This window comes from Desmodus rotundus, chromosome 10 (genome assembly GCF_022682495.2).
Source record: "Desmodus rotundus isolate HL8 chromosome 10, HLdesRot8A.1, whole genome shotgun sequence".
Lineage (NCBI taxonomy): Eukaryota > Metazoa > Chordata > Mammalia > Chiroptera > Phyllostomidae > Desmodus > Desmodus rotundus.
The window spans coordinates 9,438,043-9,459,159 of NC_071396.1; positions in this window are offsets into that span (position 1 = coordinate 9,438,043).

The following is a 21,117-nucleotide window of genomic DNA, read 5'->3' on the forward strand; positions in this document are numbered from 1 at the left end:
GCCCCAAACTCCCCCAAATTGAGGAAGGGTATGAATAATACAAGAAGTTCAACAAATTCCAAGTAGGTCAAGTCCAGAGCGATCCGCACAGACCTGGGACGATCAGACTGTCGAAAGTCAAAGTCAGAAAGGGAGCCTGGAAAGCAGTCAGAGAAGACGGCCGACGAGGGGCCTCTGAGGCTCTTCGGCAGACTCCTCAGCAGACGCCTTGCCGCCGGTAAGGCACCGGGATGACGTGTTTAAAGTGCTGGAAGAACAAACAAATAATTCTATTGTCTGGCAAAACCGTCCTTCAGAGACGAAGGAGAAATTAAGATATTCCCATATTAAAAGAAAAAAAAAAGTGGGGGAGTTTGTTACCATTAAACCTGCCTTACAGGAAATGTCAAAGGGAGTCCAAGTTGGAACAAAAAGATGTTAGACAGTAACTCAAAGCCGTACAACACACAGCTTTCTGGCAAAGATGAACATATAGGCAAATATAAAACCCTGTATTGTTATAATTTTGGTTGTAATTCCACTTTCTATTGTTTTATAGGACTTAGAAGACAAAAGCATACAGTAATTGTAGAACTACGTTAACACGTATACACTTGCAACATCACATGTGAAATGTATGACCCACGCTACATCATGGATAAATCTTGTAGACTTCATGCCAAGTGAAATCAGCAAGTCACAAAAAGACACAGAACTTGTAGCTCCACTTGCAGGCGGTACCTCGAGTAGTCGAACTCTAGGGACAGAAAGCAGACGCGTGGCCAGGGGCTGGGGGCTGGGGGCTGGGGGCTGGGGGCGGGGCTTGTTCTCGGTGAGTACAGAGTTTTAGTTTGGGAAGACGAAAAATCCTGGAGATGAATTGCACCACAATCTGAACTCTACACTTCAAAAAGGTAATGATGATGACTTGTATGTGGATTTTGTCACAATTAAAAATATAAAAATATGGGCTTTGGGACTAGACAGCCACGATTTTGAGGTTCGAGCCTCTTTGCGTGGTAGCTGAGTGGCTTCAAACAAGTGGCCTGCACGCTCTCCCCCTTAGTTTCCTCTGACGACGTGCAAACGAGCCTGGATGGCCGTGGCGGAGATGGAACAGCACATGCGTGTGAAGCGCCTGGCACACAGTTAAAGAAAAGTAATAACAAAAAGTAATAAAGTAAAAAAAAAAAAGACAGCAAGCTCCCTGATGGCAGTGCTCAAGTGCGATACTATTTCCAAAGGCTCAGATAATTGCCGTTTCATTTTAAGAGTTAGTTTTTGCAAATGTTTCTATGAACACAGATTTGGGAACACAGCAAAGCCGCCTCGAAGCCTCACAGGGCAGTGGGTGAAGACAAGAATTGTTTTTTCACTTGCGTTACTGTTACTCCCAAAACTAAATTCTTAAAAGCTTTACAGGAGTGAGGAGGCAGAGGGGGGAGGGAGGGAAGAACTAAAAGAGATATACGAGCGTGGGTATTTTCCCGTTCTGTAAACATACTCTCACAGGACGCCTCACCGGCGGCTTTCTGAAAACCCGCGTTTTGTCCTTTCCCATCACTTCTGTCCTAAGGGACAGCGTCTCCCCCCCCCCCCCCCCCCCCCCCCCCCGCCACACACACACACTGTTTCATGCAGATCCAGCATCCATAAAGAAAAGATCCAAGACACCCTCTGTTTGCTCATTCGGCCTTCTCTGCCAGCTCGAGGGGAGAGTCTGAGCGAGGAGACAGGGACACAGCTTTGGTTCTTTCCTGCAACGCACAGGCTGTCTTATCGGAATCCCGCCCAGGGAACCTCAGCCTTGGCTTCAGCCAGCTTTTCGGTGACTAGTTTAGATTTCAAAACCCTTGTTTATATGGATTTATTTGGAAAAATAAAGCCTTAAAATAGAAGCCCAGGCTTATCATGGGAAGGCCTTTTCCTACCAATTTATAAGCAACAAACTATTTGGTTTATTTTTTCCTTCTCTTTGAGATAGAGTTGATGCTGAGAGGAAGTTGATGTCAAGGATTTGGACAAACAGCTAAGATTCGAGGACTAGCTTTCCTGGGGTGGGGGAGGGTTTCTTTAATACTTGGTCAGACTTGGGCACTACAGGTTTGTGGCAATTATTTAAAAAATGAAAGAGAGAGAGAAGAAAAGAAAGAAGGTTGGGAGGGAGGGAGGAAGGAAGGAAGGCGAGAAGGCAGGAATTTTTATCCCATTGGAAAACATCTTTTTAACTGACCAAGGGGGCGCATGGGCTCAGTCAGGAGCCCCCTACCTCTGTAACTGGGGTCTCCAGTGCTTGCACCCCGGGCAGCTACTCAGGCAGCCTGCAGAGCAGCCTTCCCAGGGGAAAAGGCATGACTCCTGAGCCCAAGCAGGGAAGCAGGTGACTGAATGGGGAATAGTTCCTGAATACAAACACTTTTGTTTTTGCTTTTCTTCCCAGAAGCAGCTCACGCCTGGGGAAATAGGCCTGTCTTAGGACTGTCCCCATCTGGTGCCGGGGACATGATGGACCTGTGACCTGCGCAGCAGAGAACTTTGGTGGGAAACAGTGGGTTCGGGAGCGCAGGGAGGGCTCTGCGGATTCCCACTGACCTCGCCCTTGTCTTCCCAGCAGTGCGGTTGGGCCGAGTGCAGAAAGCTTTGAAGGAGAGCTCAGGTTCGGGGGGCTGGTGTGGGGCAGAGAGAAGGGGACCGAAACCTCACTCTGGTGGGCAGCCAGCCCTGCTGCTTGAAGGCTGCAGAACTGGAAACTCCTTCCTGAGAGCCTGAGAGCGTGTGAGAGAGAGAGAGAGATTACATCAGAGGATCAAAGCCAGCACATTTTTGTGGTGGGATGGAGATTACAGCAGAGAGTGAAGCGATGTTAAAAGCCTCCCCACGTTGTAATGGGCGGCAGCCCCTCCCTGTTCTGGCCGTGGGGACTGTTCTCTGACCAGCTCTACCCTGGGAGGATAAATCAGTTTGGCCCGTGGCCTAAGGGTTAGGGCTTTGAAAAACAGCCACAATGCAAAAACAACAAGTTGTAAACCCCGGAGGCCGTGGGGCTCCCAGAGGACTCCCTAGTGCTGTGCTCTGTCTCCAGTGTCTTCTCTGGGAGGCCTGGACGGGTCTCGGTGAGGCCTCAGGCTCAGGGAACAGCCCCCCTTGTTGCCCAAACCCATCTTGGTTGTTTGGGGTGCGCTGGACAGAGAAGCAAACATTGTTCCTTCATGGGCTGAGACAGGGCGGGCAAGGCAGAAATAATTGTCCTATCGTGCGCACAGTGTGAATTCTGGGTCATTTCATGAATCGTTTTCTCTAGAAGAGCTGAAGAAGCAACCAAGAGAGCAAATTGGAAACTGTTTCGGGCTGGGGATGAGTGACATCAGTGAACAAGGCCACCGCCCCCAAGTCACCATGGGGACAAATCGCTCCGTTCTTTTGATATTTCTTCCTTCTCCTAAACACGTGAGCGTTTGTTCCAGATCCAGAATTATTAGTTCTTTCTGTTCTCATCAACTCATTTTGACTCTGTTCCCCGCGTGGCACTCCATTGTTTTTCTGATGTCAAGATCCAGGAAAAGGCTAAGATACTCCTGACATGTCAGCGCTGGAGAACTGGGGACCAATATGGGAATGACAGCTGTACACCCCACCCCCATCCCCTTCGATTCTTTCATTGGTTCTATCTCTTAGGGGCTCTTCGACATGTAAAATGAGTTCAAAACTTGCTTCATGTTCTGCAAAAATATATTTCTTAACTTTTCTTCCTATTCAAAATCAAGATTGCTTCTCATAGCTACCACAGGCCCTGTATGCCACACAGCAGCTATTTCTGGAGGCATCCTTTAGTCCCCAAGAGATGCAGAGTTACTTTGTTAGTCTCTGCCACGGAGTAGTAACCTAGTAACGTGCCTGCTATCAACCACTCAGAAGTCCTTAAAGACAATGAACTAGACGCATATTCTGTGAGCTTCTTGGCTGACAGTTGTCATTGGTAAAAACTGTCCTTTGTATTTGTGATTACGCTTCTCTTCAGCCGGGACCTTCTCACTTTCTCCAGAGACTGTTTAGTCTTTCCTAGAACTCTGGGTTACATTGGAAAGAAGCACCAGGCTTTGCATTAATACCAAGGCTCTAAAACCACAGTGGATAATGACTCAACCAGCTGCCTTTCGTGATCTTTAAGAGTGACCTCCTTTTAGGAATAACTGCCACCTAATACCTCCCTCTCAAATACTAGGTCAACAGAGAGTCATTTGACTGATTTTTCCATCAACAAGCTGGGGAATTGGGAGTCGGCACCAACGCTTACATACATCTCTTTCTCCAGCCCCCACCCCCCCCCCCCGCCCCCGTGCCTGTGTCTTCATGTTTCTCCGATGAATACTAGTTGCCTCCGGCCACAGTGTGATGACGGTACTATTCCAATCCTGCCCTACCAGGAGAATGCACTGTCCCCCTGCCCCCCCCCCCCCCAACATATACACACAAAACCTGCGCTGACAGCATCTTTGTTACAAATACGGGCTCTGGCTATTTAAATAGTATTTGTGCTTAGCTTCCATCTTCATTCATGACTCCTTTGCCCAATTATGAAATGCCTCCAGTTTCAGTCAGCACCAAAGCGCCCATCCTCTGAGGAGGAGTGTGAGTGAGGCCAAAGCTGATTCCTTGGGTAACACACTTTCTGGGGTCAAGGCTTGGGGCCGGATACTGGTGGTTTGACACTTGAAATGAGAGCCACAGGAGAGTGAGCCCATTGCTCGGAGGAAGTGAGCCCATTGCTCGGAGGAAGTAACCCCAAGCGGGGAGAGGGTCCTTGGGAAGAGGTGACAAACTCAAAGTGAAGTGTGTGGTTCCAGACTGTTTCTGCCCTTTGGTCCTTTGGCCAGCGTCCCTCCCAGGGTGTCAGACTCCGACACTAGGCGCGGGCCAGCCTCTTTCCTTGGGGTTGATGGCTGGCTGTCACCTTGTCGTCATGGAGATCAGGGCCGCGGTACCCATGCCACAGCTGCAGCCTGGGCTGCCTCACTGTGAAATGTTTGGCTGTTTATATGCTATACACGATCAACCACAAATCATTAGCGGATGTGTTTATAGGTATAATTGTCCAGTAGGTATTAGCATAGCCGCTGCAGTTGGAAATTTGTGCATCCAAATTTGGTCTCTATTTTGTTCGTTGTGCAGCCGGAGGAGGGCTGCCTAAATGAGCCTCATGTCTCTGGTCTGGAAGATGCTGACCATTGACTCTACTTTATGGGGTCAGTGGGAAGATTCCGAGGTGATGTACGTAGAGTGACAGCTGTGGGGTTTTACATACGTGAAACACTCAAAATAATGTTTTTTATTATTAATCATGGTGATAGTTTATGCTACGTCCAAGGATTAAATCGACAGACAGACGCACACGGGATGAGAAGGTAGTGTCTGAGAGTGAGGACGTAAAACACATACTAACAGCGATAACAAGTTCAGAGTCGCCTCAGGGTCCCTTGCAGCCCCATGGGCGTGTTTCTACCCAAGTCATTAGAATTCTGTACTTCTTGTTCCAGGGTCTGAAAACCTGGGGACCATTTGGCCTTTTGAGTAGATGCAATAAGTTTTTCTTAGTGACAAATACCACAATCAGCCCTCTCCTTTACTGTGAGACAAATACATGTTTCCAGGCTTAATGAAAACATTACCAGTTACGCAGAATAGTTTTCTGGAGACGACGGTCTAGGGAAAGGACGTAAGCAAAAGTCCACAGTGAAACAGTGGGGGGTTATTTAACCACCTAAGGATTCGTGGAGACGGTTGTCACCATGGAGAAAGCAGAATCTTTCATTTTGTGCTGAGGGTCCCTCCCTGCCTCATGATACCACTTTGGAACTTTGAACTGAGGAAACAATAGAAGGAAAACATTGCTTTTATATATTTTTTCTGAGTATAGAGGTAAAAGACCCAATTCTTGGGGGGTTGGGGGAAGACAGGGGAATTTGCACCCATGCACACATTCCCAATGGGGCAATAATTCTCCTCGGTGATTTAGGGCTGCTTACAAAGACCATTTACGATGAAACCCCTCCCCCTTTCCTTTGCTACGCTCTCACTTTCCAAAGTCCATATGCTGTAACTGATATGAGGCGCCAGCTGCTTTGCTGCACATGTGAATTTAATAGAGGCAAATTTAGATGGAATCGTGCAGTCGTGCCAGTGTATTTTCATCAGTGGCAACATCGCAACGGTTTTCCAAGTTGGTGGTGGAGTGAGGCTTCTTGGGATGAATGATGGATGGTGCTGGCTGCAGCCGGGCACCAGGGGCACAGGTGCTGTTTGGGAGCCGGCTCCTCTGAACCAGCTCTGTTCTGAGTTTTTAGGACCATTTAGGACTAGTCGTCGTCCTGAGCAGCCTTCCGAGTAAAGGAGCTCAGCCAGGACGTGGGCGTTATCTTCAAGGGCATTGGCCAATCCCAAGGTGGAAAGACAAGAGGAGCGCTGAAACACGCCCATCCTATTCAAAGTGTCATCATCTTATTCTGAATTACATCACCCTTGGTGGGAAGTCTCTGAACACTTGTTGACTCTCTTCTGTCCTTGTCTGTCACTTGCATTCTTGGTTGAATCTCAAATCTTTCTGTTTTTGAAATTACAAAACTTCTAGTGGATTCCAGGATTCCTTCCATGTCTTCAGTAAAACATAGCGTCACGGTCAGGATAACCTCTTATTCTTTCTTAGGTTGGACATGGTATTATTCCTCAGCTCTTTCTCCTCCTTATTGCCAGATTCTGGCTAATCTTTGCCGATGTTTATTAACTTCTTATTGCAAAATGTTAACTAGTAACTCAGGTCTCTTATGTTTTGAAAACCACATATCAAATTTCACTGGTGATTCTCTGACCCCAAAGTCCAATAGATTCTTCAGAATCAGAGGTGAGTCAATGTCTAATTTCCAAAATAGAATCTCAGGTGTGTGCGACCACTTTTCGCTCCAATGTGTAACTGTTAGTGGGACCATGTGGCTCCTTTGTTTCTTGCTGACCCTCAGAGGTGGCTGGGCCTGATCCCCCTGGGCTGTTGTGTGAGCTGAAACAGGACCAGCCCTCTGTGATCAGGGGGCTTTGGGACAGGCTGCAGAGGGCAAGTGCCAGAACTGCCGTGGGGCTTAGAAAGTTAAGGTGAGAGTGGACTCAAGGGGGTTCTGGGTTCTGGAGGATCTCGGGGGCGATTCCGGCTTGCCCAGGAAGGTTCTCAAGTGGTTCAGTTAGAAACAAAATGCATCCCACCCCCACCATTTCAGGATTCCTGTGTATTCACCTTAGAATCCCCCAACCGAGGAATTGAACGGAATACACCTGCCCTTGTTGTCCATCCAGTTCTGAGCCCAGAATGAGGGAGTTTGGAAGCTAGTTTCAGAGGTTTTGAAATTCAGGGTGGGATTCCTCATGCCCGGGTGTGCCCAGATGAAAAGAACATGAAAGTGGAGTTAGTAGAGATGACGAAGAGAGAATGGATATATCGTGGCGTGAGATGCCATTGTAAGATGTGGTTGGTACTTTCCTAAGTGTGCTAGGTAAAAAGGAAAAGGAAATAACACTTCTTATTAGTACTGCTGCTATGTCCAGCTTGTTACTACATCCTGCCAACTGTGAGGAGCATTTGGACGGGTATGCTGGTCCGTGCTCATCTTGTTTGGAGGCTCATTAGATCCAGGAACACATGGTGTTAATTACATACAAATGAGTTGGCTGCAAGGCAGAATGGTAATGCTTGTTTCCCGCCGCTGCCAGAGAATTGCTGGCAGAGTTCAGGTTCTGCTTTTCCTGACCTGCAAAATGGTGATAATGGGCATGTCCTCAGAGGAGAGAAATGGCATCTCAAAAGGCAACTGTGGCATTTTGGAAAGAACGTGGGCTTTGGCATTTAGAAGATCTTGGCTAGGGTCAGATGCATGGCATTTACCATATTTTTCAGACTATAAAACACCCCCCCATTTCCCTCCTAAATTTGGGGGGGAAGGTGCATCTTATAGTCTGCATGTAGCTTACTTGGTTCACTGGGGGGGGTGGGGGCGGTGGTGGAGTGGGGTCACAGGAGGCAGGAGCAGGGTCACCACTGCGAAAAGCCCGTGGCAGCAGGAGTGGGGTGATGCTGCGGGCCCTGGACTGGGAGGAGGGGGTGCCCCAGCAGCATGGAGCAAGGGAGGCAGGAGCGGAGTCCCTGCTGTGTCATACTATAGTGCTAGGGAAGAGGGTACATGTTGTGCAGGCACGTTAGGAGAAGAAAGCCTGCGGCGCCCACATGTGCCTCCATCACGTGACTGGTGTGTCCCCCATCAACATTAGCATAAGCAAATTCCACTGCAGGGTCACCTGTCAGTGTGGCTCTGCAGCTGTTGCAAAACTACAACTTCCATCGTGCTTGGACAGGCTGGGATGATGGGAGCTGTAATGTGGCAACAGCTGCAGAGCCACACAGGTGGTGCAGAACCGCTGTCCCCGTACAAGAGTGTTGCACAACCTGTGGCCCTCCAGGAGCTGACCCCCCCATAACAGTGTCAGGAGCAGACCCCCCCATAACAGTGTCAGCAGCAGATCCCCCTACAACAGTATCAGCAGCAGATCCCCCCATAACAGTGTCAGCAGCAGACCCCCCATAACAGTGTCAGCGGCAGATCCCCCCATAACAGTGTCAGCAGCAGATCCCCCATAACAGTGTCAGCAGCAGATCCCCCCATAACAGCGTCAGCAGCAGACCCCCCATAACAGCATCAGCAGCAGATCCCCCATAACAGTGTCAGCAGCAGACCCCCCATAACAGTGTCAGCGGCAGATCCCCCCATAACAGTGTCAGCAGCAGATCCCCCATATCAGTGTCAGCAGCAGATCCCCCCATAACAGCGTCAGCAGCAGACCCCCCATAACAGCATCAGCAGCAGATCCCCCATAACAGCGTCAGCAGCAGACCCCCCATAACAGCGTCAGCAGCAGACCCCCCATAACAGTGTCAGCAGCAGATCCCCCCATATCAGTGTCAGCAGCAGATCCCCCCATATCAGTGTCAGCAGCAGATCCCCCCATATCAGTGTCAGCAGCAGATCCCCCCACAACAGTATCAGCAGCAGATCCCCCCATATCAGTGTCAGCAGCAGATCCCCCCATATCAGTGTCAGCAGCAGATCCCCCCATATCAGTGTCAGCAGCAGATCCCCCCATATCAGTGTCAGCAGCAGATCCCCCCATAACAGTGTCAGCAGCAGACCCCCCATAACAGCGTCAGCAGCAGATCCCCCCATAACAGTGTCAGCAGCAGATCCCCCCATAACAGCGTCAGCAGCAGATCCCCCATAACAGCGTCATCCACCGATGTTCTCAGCTACAGAGCCCCCATAACTGTGAAGGACACAGTGCTGACAGTTCTGTCATTACTGCGTTTTGTTGTAGAAAGATACGATAGCGTGCTGTAGTCTCCTGCTGAATCTACCGTAATTGTGGGAAGATGTCAAAGCGGAAAAGGAGTTCTGCTTTAAAGGATGTTATTAAATATTTTACCACATTTTTTGCTTCAAAATTTTGTTTCCTATTTTCCTCCTCTAACACCTAGGTGCGTCTTCCGGTCCGGTGCGTCTTATAGTCAGAAAAACAGGGTACTCACTGCACACTCTTGTCCCAGTCACTCAGCCTCCCTAAGCCTCCATTCCCCAGCTCTAGCCTGAAGATAGTAATGCCTGCCTCAGAGGACTGATGTGTTATGAGATGACATCAAATACATAAAAGTGCTTTGCAAATTTAACAAACACTTCAGCTTGAGTCGATTTGGGGGCCAGGAACTCTGCTAGGGGTTGAGGGTAAGTTGGCAAAGACCACACTTGATGCCCTCTGTGCACCAATGATAGGAAGACAGAGATGTAAATGAATGATCGCAATGATTCTAACCCCAAAGGTAGTACATTTAATGGTGGTAAAGCAGAAAGCAGAGTGGGGTTACAAAGAGAGCAAAATGCAGCAGCTTGGAAACAAAAGATGAGTTGAAGATGGCCCGGCAGACATATCTGGGGGGGTTGGATGATGGGAATGTCAAGGGGAAGAAATACCACATGCATTAATTACTATTATTGTCCAATGTTACTTGTTACCCAGATTTTACTCACACAATCTGACGTGGACTGTTGACCATTTTAATGAACAGAGATAAAATAGAGAGAATTTTACCATGTTCCTTTGAAACTTTTAACATAAATGATATTTTAAAAGTAAAAATATAATGTTACACACATTAAAACTTCTATTTCTCAGAGGCTTTGGGAGCTGGGCTGGAATAATGGCGAAGCAGTGTGAGTTTATCTCGTAAACGACGTGGACGCAAAGGCGAGTGCAGGCATCGGGTGACGTTAGCCCCGATCAGCTTTATTTGCAGGTGTCTGACACCTGTCTAGATACCCGCTCGCTCACCCTGGCAGTAACAACTAGGCATTCGGGAGTAGCCATCTGAGCTGTACAGACATCACACCCATTTAGGATATTGTCCTGGGAGCCCTTTTCCCGATCCCTGCCCCGCCCACAAGGGCCTGGCGAACCCAGAATCCTCTGCAAGGGTTTGCCTCTCTTGCTCTGTCCCACCTGCCTGTGCGGTTTGCGGTAACACAGCGCACCCCGGCTTCCACGGCACAGGATGGGAATCCAGATTTCTCCGTCCAGTTGGCTGTGTCAGGATGTGAGCAAACTTCCATCGAATCCAGCTTCAGCTCAGAACATAGGTTTCAAAGGCTCCGTTTAGAATCTGGCCCATGGAGAGACAGTAGAACCGCCTCCTACAGCCGAGCTGGAAAGCCCAGTGTCTGTTTGCAGGGGTGTCTGTGGTCACCTCAGCCCCCACCCTGCCATAGTCTCCCTAACCCAGAGGGCAGGATGGAGCCTGACTCCAGGATTTGAGTGACATGGAAATTCACTAAATGATGATGGCCGATTAAATGAAATCCACTCTCCCCCATTCCCTGTTGCAGATCACATCAGGGAAGTTAGGGCTTTATAAAATCTATTGTTTCCCAAGAAGAGGCTTTGGATTTGACAGAAAGGTCCCTAATGTGATTCTGCAGTGAGTATTGTCTAACTCGCCTCGTTCTTCCTAATCAACAACTAGTCATCATTGATGTTAAGGAATTTGTAGCTTTCAAAAGGGCCACACTGGCTTGCTGATTAACAAGTTGATAGAGGAGAAAAGCAAGCATTTTCTTACAGTTTGTTCATGGAATCAATAAGCATTATGGAGTGACCCGATACACCCATGCCTCTGCGTGACAGTCTGCGAAGAGCTGGACGCACAAAGTGTGTGACAAGCGATCTTTTCTTGCCGTGTATCAAATGGTTCAGTAATAGAGTTAAGTGTGGTGTCAGGCCCGAGATGGGACATTGGGTGGGAGCTGCGGATACCGCCGGGAAGGGAGCTGATTTTAGAAGACAGTGTGCTGAGGAAGGTCAGTTCTGTGAACCAGCAGGATGCTTTGAGGGCGTGACAGCTGACTGTCCCAGGCACCAGTAGTAAAAACGTTACCCAACTATTAAATGCAAGTCCAGGAGGACTTACAATTGGATTGCACCGTCCCAGTTTACAGATGGAATCAACACCCCCTGGCCAAGGGCTGTTGAACACGCAGACACACACACACACAGAAAACTTTCTCGAAGGAACACGAGGAACTCATTTTGTTTTGTGAGAATAAAGGAGTAAATTTCCCAGATTCAGTGCATTTAGGGCAGAGACTTGTCAAAGGAGGCGTGTAGTCTCCAGGCATCCTGGGGTTCAGAAGTGAACCCTGGACCACATTTCTGTGAGCCTCATTCTAGCTGACTTCCTACTTTTAGGGAGAAAAACAAACAGGTAAAAATTAGCAAAAGAATACACCTTTGCTTCCCCCTCCTTTACCAGAAGATAGGTCAAAAGGAGCAATGAAGATTTAAACCGATGGTCTTCAAAAAGATGTGTCTTCCTTTTTTTATGGAACCTTATGGAACCTTTTCAATGATCTGTGAACTCATACCTATTGTTTTAGACGCAGAAAGTAGTTACCTTATAATGATAAAATCGGGCTCTACCTATGACAAAATTCTGGAAGTGACTGCTTCCACTTTGCCCGGGTACTGCTCTGCAGAGGTTGGGACTGGCCGCCGAAGATGCGCGGGCAGAAAGAAACCGGGAAGGTTTACTTAGAGTGATCTAAGGCCGCAGGGCAGGAGGGAAAATGTTTGCCGCATCGTCAACAAGAAGGCAGAGCACAAGGTGAGGATGGAGAGGGGAACGCGCGTGACTTCATTTATTTATACAGCGCTTGCTGATGCTTTTTCCTATCTCTGTTCCTTTGCCAAGACTGTCTCTCTAGAATGTGGGAGAGAGATGCAAGCCAGAGCACCAAATCCCCAATCACATGTCCGCCCACAGAGACTCCCAGGAAAAAGTCCTTTCTGTGGGAATCAGTTCCAATGTGACATGTCGATCCCAGTGCCTGCCGAGCACCGTGGGCTCCCCGTTGCAGGCCCCGGCGGGCGTTACCCAGTTGAATGAGATCTCTGCACTTCTGAAGGGGCTTGGGGTGGTGGTTGTGGTGGAGTGAGACCGATCACGAAAAAGGTGATTTTAGAGAGTGGTGCGTCCTGTGAGGGAAACAAACCACAGGACACAACAGAGATGTTAAACGCACAAGGCGGGGCAGAAGGGATATTTAATTTAAGCTGAGACCTGACTACTGAGACAAAGCCAGCCCTGCAAAGAGCAGAGGAGGAGAGCCTTCCAGGCACAGGAAACAGGAAGTGCAAAGACCCCGCGGTGGGAAGGGACTTGGCTAATCAAAAAACAACAGAAGAATTCTTGCGGCTGATGTCCAGTTAGTAAGGCAAGGCACCGTCCAAGATGTGGTTGGAGAGGTAGGCAGAGCGCAAGGTGAGGGGTAAGTGTAGCTATTTTGGGGTTTTGAAGTTTATAAACTTGGGGGAGCAGTTCTAGGAGAAAGCAGAACTACAAATATGAAGTTAAGTACAAAAGTGGGTATTTATTTATTTCCAGCTTTACTGAGATCTAATTAACACGGGCCACTGTACAAGTTCAAGGTGTAAAATACGATGATCTGGTACACATATCCATTGTAAAATGATTACCGTGATGAGCCTAGTCAACACACCCATCACCTCACATAATTATAGATGTTTTTCGTGGTGAGAATATTTAAGACTTACTCTGTTAGCAACTTTCAAGTATATAACAGAGTATTGTTAACTGTAGTCATCATGCTAACAAGCATTGAACCCCTAGAACTTATTCATCTTATACCTAGAAGTTAATACCCTTTGACTGACATCTCCCCATTCCCCCAACCCCCAGCCCCTGGCATCCACCTTTCTACTCTGTGTCTATGAGTTTGAGGGGTTTTCTTTAGGTCCTGCATGTAAATGAAACCATGCAGTATTTGTCTTCCTCTATCCGACTGACTTACAGGAATGCCCTCAAAGTTCACCCAAGTTGTCATAAAACGACAGGATTTCCTTCTTTTAATGGCTGGATGATATTCCATTGTGTATGTGCACTAGAACTGTACCCATTCACCCATCGACGGGCACACTTAGGTTGCTTCCATTATTCTATTGTGATTAGTGCTCCAATAGACATGGGAGTGTAGCTGGTTCTTTGAGGTCATGATTTCATTTCTTTTGGATCTAGTCCCAGAAGTGGGGTTACTAGATGACAAGCTAGTTCTATTTTTAACTTGCCGAGGCACTTCTATACGGTTTTCCATAGGGCCCGCACCGATTTGCATTCCCACCAACAGCGCACCATGCTCTACTTTTCTCCACAGCCTCAGCCACACTTGTTCCCTCTTGTCTTTTTGACGATAGCCATTCTGACAGGCGTGAGGTGATACCGCATCGTGGTTTCGATTTGTGTTTCCCTGACGGTGAGTGATGTCAAGCATCTTTCCATGGGCCTGTTGGCCATCGTGATGTCATTTTGGGAAGTTAGATGTGAATGCTGGGGTGACTTCTTCTGAGTGCAGACATCTGACAGAAACCAGGAGATACCAGACCAAAGCCTGGGGTGAGGGGGGTGTCAGTACCAGAGCTGGGTTTGTTATTAACATGGGTGGCAATAGAGCCAGGGGACCGCAGGAGATAACCTAGGGGGAGAGAGAGAGAGTGGAGCTAAAGAAGAAAATGACCACGAATGAGCCCTGGAGCATCCAACTTCAAGAGTTTGCACGGAAAGAAAGGGCCAGCAAAGGAATCTGAGAAGGACTCTTCACTAAAGGCTGGAGGGGACCAACAAAGGGAGGAAAACTTTGTTTTGAAACTTCCTGTAAATCCCAGCACTTACTCTCAACTCTTGAATGCAAATATATGTATTTATTTTGAGGACCACAAAGGAGTGGGGGGAGGGACTGGAACAAACCTCCAGAGACTTATTTAAGTCTCTCAAGTTGCTGTGAATGACAAATTGGGGTTAAAACACCATATTTGAATGTTTTAAGTGCAAATGAGCAGAAACACATGGATTATATTTCCTTCCAATTGCATATGAGTTTAACAATTAAGCACAAAAGGGTGCTTGGAGCCAAAGGCTTACTGAGGCTTTATAAAATCCAAACTGTAAGGTCAGCGGTTAGAGAGTCAGCAAGGGAAGCTAATAGCGCAGGTTGCCGTGAGAAATCGAATCTGGATTGTATTCTCCACTCCCACCCCCACCCCACCCTTCTGGGTCTCTCTCTGTCTCTATCCCTCTCTGTGCTGTTTTTGTCTGTCTCCCCCGGCCTTCCTCCCCCACCCGTCTCTGGGTCCCCACTCCCATCTGGGTGCTCACAGACATCTTGAAAGCACATTTCCCAGCTGCCCTGAAGCAACGGTCAGAGTTCTCTGCGTTTGTAGAATTCCACCAGCTATTTCCAATTGGAGATGAGGCGAAATCAGTAGCAGGTGTTGCGGCTCTTCGGGAAGAGTGTTGTTTATTGTGCTTATTCTCTAAAGAAATATTAGGACTCATGCTACGGTGGAGAATATATTGCTTCATATAATTCTGCATTATTTCTTCCTCCAGACTGTCTACTCTTGCCTTGACCCTCAACTTGCTCTTTGCTAGACAAGCTGGACACAAAAGAATTAGAAGCCGTTTTCCTTTTGTTGCTAAACGTGGCTGGATAATGTGTTCATAACTTAAAGACTGGCTGATGACAGACGTTATGTAACGGTTGTGGGGCTGAGCGTGGGCTGGGCCAGGGTGTCTCCCTTGTTTTCGGGGCTTTGGAAGAAGCAATAGTAGGGGCTGGGATGAGAGGGTGGGCCAGAGCCAAAATGAAGTGGGTTTATTTTTGATTACTATCTTTGTTTGAAAGTGGAAGGCTTTTACGGTAAGAAGAAATACTATAATCTTTCTAGTATTTCAGAGAAATACTGTAGGCCATTAGGGAAATTCACACAGGCTAGGAAGTTTGAGCAGAGGGAAGTGAGAAAGGCCAACACTGACCGTGACCTTGCTGGGAGTCTGAGGGTGGGGGGCGGCCATGGCGTTCTTGAGTCCATGGTTCTTAGTATGGCACCAGGATGGTGAGTGATTTTGTCTGTTAAAAAGTATCCACTTGAAGGAATTTCTGTAGTTCTATGCAGTTGGGTAGCTACACTACAATCAATATATACAACAGTTCTTTTATATCAAAAAATGCCCTCCTGCCCCATCCAGTACCCCTGACTTCCAGGCCCAGCAGCCAAAGACCTGCCCTTATCACTGGGGTTGGCCTGTTTTTAGAATTACACATAAATGGAAGCACAGAGGAGTTATTATTATTATTACTACTATTATTGGGCTCCTTCACTTAACCATATGATTTTGAGATTCTCCGTGTCGCAGCGTGGACCAATACCTTGTTCCTTTCTATTGCCGGGTTGTGTTCCAGGGGATGAGTATATGTCCTATCATCAGATGGTGGATAGTTGGGTTGTTTTCCCTTGGGGCTACTATGGAGAATACTGTTATAAAAATGCTTTTAGAAGTCCTTGAGTAGACATGCGTTTTTATTTCCCTTCCGTGAAGACCAAGGAGGGGTCAGCATGAGTTTGACTTTGTAAGGTACTGTCAAACCGGTTTACAGAACGGCAGCGTCTCACCGCATTCCACCGGAGTTCCGTTCGCGCCACACCCTCACCAACGCTTGGGACTTCCAGGCGTATAACTGAGCCGTTCAATACCTGCATAGTGGTAGCTCGCTGCAGTAGTTTTTCTCTTTTGTTGTTGTGGTAAAATGTACATACCATAAAGCTTACCTTTGAAAGCAGTTTTAAGCATGCCGTTGAGAGGCACTAGGTACATTCAGTGCTGCTCACCCATCAGCACGGTCCAGGTCCGGAACTTTTTTTTATCATTCCAAGGAGGAACTCTGTCCCCCATCAGAAATATCCCCTCATGCCTTCCTCCCCAAGCCCTGGTAATCTCCGTTCTACCTTCTCACGTGAGCGAATCACACAACCACACAGTGACAGTCCCTTTTGTGTCGGGCTTCTTCCATAAAGACAGTGTTGTCACGGCTCACCCATGTCGTCACAGTTCACCCATGTTATCACGGTTTACCCATGTCATGGTTCGTCCATGTTGGCATGGTTCATCCATGTTGCAGCATGTATCAGAATTTTTATTTTTTTAAGGCCCAATCATATTTTATTTACACACACACACACACACACGTCCAGACCTTGCTACCTATTCATCCCCATTCCTTGATGAACATCTGGGTTGTCTGACTTGCATGAACCGTGTTGCTGTGAACATTGGCGTGTAGGTACCAGAGCCCTGTTTTCGATGTTCCGATGCTACACGTGGAACTGGTATTCTGTTTAACTTTTGGAGGGCCCTCCAGGCTGTTCCTAGTGGCTGCTCTGTCCCACCAGCAATGCAAGAGGGTTCCAGTTTCTCTACATCGCCACTATTTTCCTTTCTTTCCTTTTTGATAATAGCCATCCTCATTGATATGAGCAATATCTTACTGTGTTTAATTTGCATTTCCCTAATGACTAGTGATGTTCCTTCTCTTTTCACGTCCTTATTGATCGTTGATGTACCTTCCTTGGAAAAATACCTACTCGAGTCCCCTGCCCATTTTTCAGTTTGGCGTGCAGATCCGGCCTCTTCGGTGGGCCATAGTTCCAATGGCGAATTCACTTCGGAAGCTCTGCCTGGTGCCTTGAACCGTCTCCAAGGGTTATAGTTGCATTTAGTGGGGAAACAGCGGAGAGAAACAAGTCTATGCCATCTTGCTTGGACCAGAAGTTCCTAATTTATGTTGTAAACATAAGGGCTAAAAATAAATGGGTTATTTGTTAAATGAACTTTCTTCAGGAAGTGAGTGCTTGGTAGGAGCATGTAAATTTCCTAGTTCTATATTGAGAATTGCTCATAATGAATGACCTGAGGTTCTGGTTATTGAAAAACATACCACTTCCCCCCCCCCCAAAAAAAAAATCTGCTTTAATGCAGGCATTGATCTGCAGCGGGAACAGAACTGACACATAGTAGGTCTCAATAAATAATTGTTAAATGGAAGAAATAGTGGCTGAAAATGAAAGAACCTCTCCTCCAACTCCATGAGATAATTCAGAAGGTCGAGTAAGGCCTGGATGTTGTGGAATGAATATCACAGACATTTTGCTGGATTTGCCTAAGGACTAATTTCCCTGATCCTGGGCATGGAAGGAGTCCCTATGTATCTATAAATAATACCACAGAAGAAAACCTGAATGTGACTTTGTCGTTGTACCCAGGACTGGAAAGTTCTTGAAAAGGGAATGAGAAAAGATTGATCCAGAGTTCACGCGGAAGATGGGCTTTGGTGGACTGGTCCAAGTCCGGGACTTGGGTCAAACCACAGTGTTAATTACCTGTCACTTCAGGAGGACGCAGCTGTTAAGGCTCCTTCAGGAACTGCAGCTCCTGAAGCTCTGGAAACGCAGAAGAGCAAAGGTAGTAGGTGCTTTTTTCCGACAGCAGAAGGCAGTGTTCAGACTGATCTCCGCTTCCTAGGAGAGGGCCCTGGAGGAAGATGACACTGTGTGTACGCCAAAAACCAAGCTCGCTGGCTCCTCTCAGGGCACCCGATGACTCCCTTCCCCTCCAAGGGCCAGAGCTCTGGGGACATCGCCGAGTCCTCATAAGGCACTGTCTTCCCTCGTCACAGCCCGACCTGCATTCCACCACCCGACACACGGATGAGTCACAGCCCTCCCCTGAGTGGACACCACTGCCAATCACCCTGTGACTCTCCTACCCCCAGGAGACAGTCCGGTCACCAGGGCACCTCCCGTGGACCTGGCCCTGATGCCCGACAGCAGACCCCAGCCGGAGGCTCTGTCTCCCCGCATTCCACAGCTGATGGGCTCCAGGACGAGGAGTTAGAGGGACCGGCCCAGGCCTCGGTCTGCAGACTTCAAACACTCCCAGCAGATGAGGCCTGGTGTTGGTTAAGGGCCATTTGCAATTGCAGCTCTGGATTTCAGCTGCACTTTTTATGTTTCGCATTACCAAATTTCCCGCCCCCCCGCCAGGCCCGGGAGATGGATTGTGCAGGCTGCGGTGCCTCCCTGGGAGGTGGGGGCCGGCCTTCACCTTGCACGTGGCCGGTTCTTGCATGTGAGGAGACCACATGTGACTCCTCCACGGTTAGATGTTGGGCTGCTTTATCTGTCGCGGCACTGGGCAGGCCTCAGCTGTGAGCATCTGGCACCCTGCCCCCTTCTGACCAAGAGCACTTTGGGGGACTCTCCAGTCTCTACCTTGGGGAGAGAGGAATTTGTTGGGCAAAGCTGGGGTTGCACTTAGGCACCTGTCCTGGGGGCAGGGCTGACCAGAAACATCTCTCGGTGGGCAGCTGCATTTCAGAGATGGAATGCCACGTCGTGGGTTCTTCGGCCCCTTACAGTCAGGAAAAGGTGGACAGGTGCTTGCGGGCCTCCCCCAAGGAGGTGGCCAGACTGAGTCTGAGGGCGAGCTGCCCAGCCAGCACGCCTGTGGGTGGGAGGAAGCATGAGGTCTCTCCATAGGCTCCTCCCGAGCTGCCTGCATCATTTTCTAAAACTTTGGCATTGAGAATTTTTCTTGAACCACAAGGCCCCCAAGGAGAGAGATAATTTTGAGAATTAATTCTTATAAAAGATACCTTCAGGTTCTAAGGGACTGTGGGGAGAGGAGGGAAAGGAGAAGGAGGAGATAGCTGCAGCATAAATGTGGTTCATTTTGTTAAAAACAAACAATATTACTCAAAGATGTACTTGTCCATTCTGAAATTTTTGTTTTACAAAGTCATGCTGTACAAACACACGGAGTCAAGTGGAAAACTCACCTTGGGTCCGTGATAAAATAGGGTCCTTCAGATTTTTAGACTCGACCTCAGGCTGCCGTGAGCTTTGTCCACCACAGAGTAGTCACCGTGCTCAGCGAGAGGGTGCATCAGGGGCATCGAGGGTCCACCTTGGGGATGACCAGCTCACAGGTGGGGTCCCCTGTGAGGTGATGGGGGACTGGAGGGAGGAAGGGGGACTCACGGCAGAGGGGACTCTGGCCCTCATACAGCATTAGGTAATTCGTGACGGTAAGCTCACTAAAAGCTCGTCATGTAGAGACTGGGCGTGCAGAAACCCGGCTGAGGCGGCTGTCCATGAGTGGTCCCGAGTGTGTTCTTCGGCTGTACCGACATCAGGACGCATCAGACCAATCTTCCACTAAGCCTGCTGTTTCAGAGGGGTGTGGGGCGTGAAGGACGCACAGGCGCGACTGCAGCGTCCCATACAGGACAGGTCACGGAGCTTTAGCCTCACCGCATCTCCCTTAACCTCAAGGGCAGGCAGGCCAGGAAACCATTTTAGAGATGAGGAAACTGAGGGTAAGGGGCTAAGAGACTTGTCCAAAGTGACGTGGGACAGAGCAGACTCCGCTACGTGGCCTCCCGTGCAAGTGTCCAGGAATGCACTTCTGCCACGTGAGGATTACTACATCTTTCACCTACTGACCATGGAACTAGAGATCGGTACCGAGAATGCAGGGAAGAGTGTAGAAATGCTGGCATCTGCGTACCTGGCATCCTGCAGTACCAGATGCCTGCGGATCTGGTCACAGCTGTGGCCGAAAGGAAGTTTACCTTTCAAAGCTGGGTTTGCCTCTCCATCTAAGGTCTAAGGAAGATCCAAAATCTTCAAAGGATCCTCTTTGTCACCAAAATTCCGCTAACTTTTCTATTTGACTCCATAACATATCCTAAATATTTTTAATATAGAAATTTCAACATGGAGAAAAAATGGAATAATATTAATTTTTTAAAAAATCAATCTCTCTCTCTAGGAGCCTCTGTATGTGAGATAAGCAGCCATGGACATTTGGAGAGACTAAAGGGAGAACAGCATAGTGACCTCTTACCCTCGAAACTTCTGGAAAGTTTGCGTAGGAACCCTGTGTGCTTCTAGGGACAGCTGTGGTGGAGAGAAGCAGATGCGTTTACGTGCTGCGCACAGTCCAGGCCTAGACTGCTCCTCCTCCCCCACTCCTCTGTGGTGATAGTCACGGCCAGGGTGCCCATCGCTGCAGAGCCCCAGTCTCAGCATCCGCTCATTTGGGCCACCAAACTGAGGTCCTACTACCAACCCACGTGACAACTGTGCAGGGAGTAGAATCGAGGACCCAGGTGCCACGTCCCAGCAGAACATACTTCTGAATTCAACTCTGCTGGTTTCTGACCCCATCCTGCCGTTACGTGGTTTTTATGGCCCGCTGAGATTTAACGCAAAGTCCGCAGACACACCACCTTTACCTAAGAAATAGTCTGGCCTCCAAAGCAACTTCTGAGGCTCAGCCTCCACACGAAGAAGTGTTTCTTCGTTAGAAACAACCTGACAACTGGCAGGGTCCTTGGTTTGAACGCAGGTACTATGCGCGTTGCAGACAGTGGGCTGCCTTGTCTCTCTGCCTCTCACTTAGATCCAGGTCCATCTGTTGCTCTGTGCTTTTCTAAATGGAGGCTGTGTGATAGGTTTCTCATGAGGCTGCTTTGAACCAGTGACGCTTTCTCCGGCTCACTGGCATCTTTTTTTTTTCCACTTAACATGCACTTACTTGAAAAACAAACCTGGAGATGTTTGCCATGAGGCTCGCTGCCTATAAAACCA